The sequence below is a fragment of the Barbatula barbatula genome (genome assembly GCF_947034865.1).
Source record: "Barbatula barbatula genome assembly, chromosome: 9".
Lineage (NCBI taxonomy): Eukaryota > Metazoa > Chordata > Actinopteri > Cypriniformes > Nemacheilidae > Barbatula > Barbatula barbatula.
The window spans coordinates 21,290,651-21,295,447 of NC_136772.1; positions in this window are offsets into that span (position 1 = coordinate 21,290,651).

Here is a 4,797-nt window from a genome sequence, read left to right on the forward strand (position 1 = left end):
CGCTCTCCAAGGAACTTGGAGACCTCTCTGAAGCCAATGCTGAAGCGGTCTCATATGCATCAACCCAAGCGGCACCACTCCCGCCGATGATGCCATATGTCCCAGGAACCTCTGAAAAACGTTCAGCGGACTGCTGGCCGCTGCCTGAGTAGTGACTCATACAGTGACTGGGTGCGCAACTCTGGTGAGGCGAGCCATCATGGTGACAGAGTCTAGTTCCTTACCGAGATGCTCTACGCGGGAGACAGCTTTCTCTTGTCCCAGTTGACCCATAGGCCCAATCGGTCGAGGTGCCGGAGCATCAGTTTCCAGTGCGTACACAACAGATCTCACGGGTGCGCAAAGCTGAGCCAGTGGTCGAGGAGACATGGGGAGACAGGGCCAGACCAAAGGCCAGGACTCTGTTCTGATATACCCGGCCTTCGAACCCAAGCCAAAGGAACGGTCTGTGACGAGGGAGAATCAAGACATGAAAGTAATCATCCTTCAGGTCGATAGCCACGAACCAACCCACCTCTGCATCATCATACTGAACAGAAGCCTGTGAAGAGCCTTGTTCAGAGAGCGCAGATCTAGGATAGGGCTCAGGTCCCCACCTTTCCTAGGGACAATGAAGTAGGGGCTGTAAAACCCTACTGTACAGGTGCGGAGGAACAGGGCTGTTGGGGAGTAGATGTCGTCTGCGACCTGGACGATCTAGGGCTGGCCTGGTCGCGGTGTGGCAAAATATGTATAATTTCTTCCGTCTGCTTCTTCACTGCCGAGAACTGTTGTTCAAAGTCAAGTCAAGAAAGTGGACTTTCTCTGCATCACACATCTGTGCAAAGCTTAGCCATAGGTGTCCAGAGTGAACATCATTCGGCTCAGCGTGCGCGCCGCCACCTGGCGCTGCACAGTTCCTGCATAACCCCTGGGTTGCGACTTCCCTCGTCCAACCTCTTCAACACCTTGGCCTGTTGGACCTGCAGGACGGCCAAAGCATAAAGGGCGGAAGCAGCTTTGCCCACAGCAGTGTAAGCCTCCAACCCAAGTTGTGATGAAAACATACATGCATTGGAAGGGAGCCTTGGTCGGTGCACCGTACAAGTGCACCGTAACTGCACTCTCTGCCTGGGGTACATCGACATAGCCCTTAGCTGCTCCCGAGTCGAGGGAAGTGAATGTGACTGAGCTGGTCTGAAGCTAAGAGGCTAAGACGAGGCGGTCTTCTTGGCTGAGGAAGGGATCTCGGGAAGGTTATAGGCAGCCAACTTGACTGAAACAGGGAGCTCAAGAGGCTCATAGGCGGCCATCCTGACTGAAACAGGGAACTCAGGAAGATCATTGGCACCCATCTTGGCTGAGGCAGGGAGCTCAGTTGCGACCATCTTGGCAGTGGCCCTTGGAGCAGTAGCCACCTTGTCAATGGACTCTGGAGAGGCAGCCATCTTGCCAATGGCCTCCGGAAAGAAAGAGCAGTGAACAGCCCAGACACAAGCCAATGCAGCATCCACTACCAGCAGAGCAGACTCAAAAGGCTTTAGGACCATCTACCTCCGGCACCTCCTGGACCATTGGGGACCACGGCGCGCCAAACAGACATCAGATGGGCGTCTGCAAGGATTGAAACCGGACACACGGACCTTGAACCTGCCATCTTAAGAGCGGTCTCTGGACTGGCAACTATCTTGCGAGCAGACTCTGGGGTGTTGGACATCTTGCGAGCGGCCATCTGGGGTGGCGGCCATCATGCGAGCGGCCATCTGGGGTAGCGGCCATCTTGAGAGCGACCATCTGGAGTGGCGGCCATTTTGACAGGGGCAATCTGGGGCGGCGGCCATCTTGAGAGTGGGCTCTCTTTATTTGTATTTATCTTTATCAAAGCAGCTGTACCCAAAAAAGCAAAAACAAGAGAAAAAAACATGTTAGCCAAATCATATAATAAATAAAGAAATAACCTTAAAAAGTAGTTGTTTAACCTACACTGGAAAGCTTTTCGCAACATTGTGAGACCCGGGCAAGAAGTCTCATGATATACCCAGAATGTGATGCATGATGGGATACACTTAGCCCAAGATAGTGTGGGTTTAGTGTGCGTTAATGGCACTGCGATCATGCACTCTTACTTCCTGTCGCGTGCATGCAATCTCAAGTGGCCAAGACCGCAAGTGGGGGTCTTTGGACGCAGCCTTAGTGTGTCTAGCTTGCTGTGTGGAAATAAGAGATCTGAGGAAGTGGTTTGACTCAAGCTCTGCTATACACCCTGGGACTAGTAAAGTATGCTTTGACATTGTGAAATACGTACAGGCCTATTTTAGCTAAATTATGAGAAGTGTGCTTGCTCACTCAAACGTATTATTTAAGAACATTGGGTCTCATTCACTAAGCATGCGTACGCAAAAATTTGTGTGTGAAACCTACGTATGAACGTTATATCTTATATCAGTATATACTTTTCCCAGCATATTTTCCCTTCAAATGATGCTCGCAGACATATGGGGAATAACCCCAAAAGGAGAATTGTTAATGGATAAAATTATGTTTACTTTTAATCAATTTATTAGTGATGAATGAACGAATTTACTCTTAGAATGTTAGTTTACTCTTCACATGTTTTACAAAACTGCTTAAAAATAAATAAAGAGTACCTGTAGACATTGGAGTACACGAAACATGGAAAAAAGCAAATGATTTTGAATACATTTGTGTAGGTGAGCTGTTGATTTGCTCGAGGGTTCAAATGTATTTTGCATAATCTGTGATAAAAAAGGGTGAATCAGTGTTTGTGTTTAATATTGTTTGATTTTGTTGATTGAATATTTTGAATAAAAAATGCTGTGGTGTAAATATGGTTAAATTCTGGCTTCTGGTCTATCAGCCACATGTGGCCCACATAAGGGCCGTCAGTCCTTTTCTGAACTCAGCCAAAAAAGAATGACATATAAAGTCCACATATGGGCCACATCATTGTTTATTATATGGCTCGCTGCTGGTGGAATTGTGGCACAGATCTGGTCGAGTTGTCACTAAAAAGATGTGAACCAGATCTGGGCCAGGAAACACTTTTTTAAGTGGGCCACAGGTCAGCTGTTTATTTGGGCCAGATCTGCACAAAAGGAAATTTAATCTGACTGGGATGTATATACAGTATATGCGTACAGTATATATAAAATGATGCGTAGATGTATATTTAATTTTTAAAGTATTTCATACACAGTGAAAGTAAATACGAAAAATCTACACAATTATTAGTAAATATGACCCATTATTTTCCCTGACATCGGTGTAAACAAATACAGTAACATTAAGTTAGGTTATACCCTGAAACATTTTAAAAGTAACATGGTTGGCACAAAATATGTTTTACAAAAATATGATTAAACTGTTTACTAATCTTTCTAGATTTGCAGCCATACATGTTCTCCAGTCTGGTTATTCCTGACAGCAATGACATCATCAATATATTAACAAAGTAAATTATTAAACAAACATTTTAGCTACAAATCTAGAAAGATTATTAAACAGTTGAATGACATTTTAGTAAAACATGCTTTGGGCCTTAAAATGTTTCAGGGTTTAACTTTAGCCTATATGTTACTTTATTTGTTTACACTAATGTCAGCAGTGGCGGTTTTAGGCACGGGCGAACCGGGCAGTCGCCCGGGGCGGCATTTTTTCATGTCACGTGGGGGGCGGCACCGGCACGAGCAGTAAAAAATCTACTCATTCATTGTGTGGGGAATTGGCAAATTGGCGCCCCTGCATGCTGAAAAGATAAAGGTATGCAACTATAATGTCTTCTCTGTGTTATGATTACTGTATCCATGTTGTCATCTGAATTCGTTTATCGTAATTACCGTTTATTAGCCTTTTTACAGTGTGAAAATGCTGCGGTGTTTAGCCTAGTCGTTAGAGCGCCCGACTCTCATTCGGACAGACGCCGGTTCGAGACTCGCGCAGGGCAGTTAAAACCGACAACACTTATACAGCAAATTTGGTTTTAAGTCAACAAACACGAGATCTAATTTCACCATAATATTGTGCTTTGCAACAAAACTGTTACAAGTTCAGTTATTATTATTTATTTCCATCAGTTGGGTTAACGTAAGGTCCCGCAATGAGCAAACAGAATTTTCCAATCTGTAGCTAGTTTCTAAGAGGAACATAACCTTTGCTATTTATTTGCTACATCACACATGTCATGAATATGAAGGTTTTATGCATGTTTATGACAACTGTCATTAAGTGTTATTCGCTCAATTATGACATTTTTAATGCAAATATTGTTTGTTTGAGGTCTTTGTTGACAACTTTACATTAACCAATACATCTTAACCTGTCATAATTGTCATAAAAACATGACATAGCAGATTAATAATTGAATGTAAGACACTACTTAGCTGGTGTTTCGGCATCTAACCATATTGTCTTAGAGACTGAGAAACGGGGACACTTCTGTACACGTCACAGTTGTTTTATTTGACAGAACAAACATTTTACTTGTACGGTCAACAGAAAGTTGGCCATCCCATCGCTCACCCCCTACCAACCACGACAAACAATATAACACACCGGATATAAAGGAAATGGAAGTGAACACAACAAAACACGTGATTACAAATAACCATTAAGAAGATAAATGAATTAAGGCCACTACAGCCGGGTTAACTGTCAAATTGGTTTTGACATTAGCTGTCATGAGGCCATTATAACTGTCATGAATCTTTTTCTGACCACTTTTTTTCCAGTGGTACAAATTGAATGTCAGTAAAATATCATTAAGTGTTAATACTCTGTCAAATTGTTTTATAACAATGT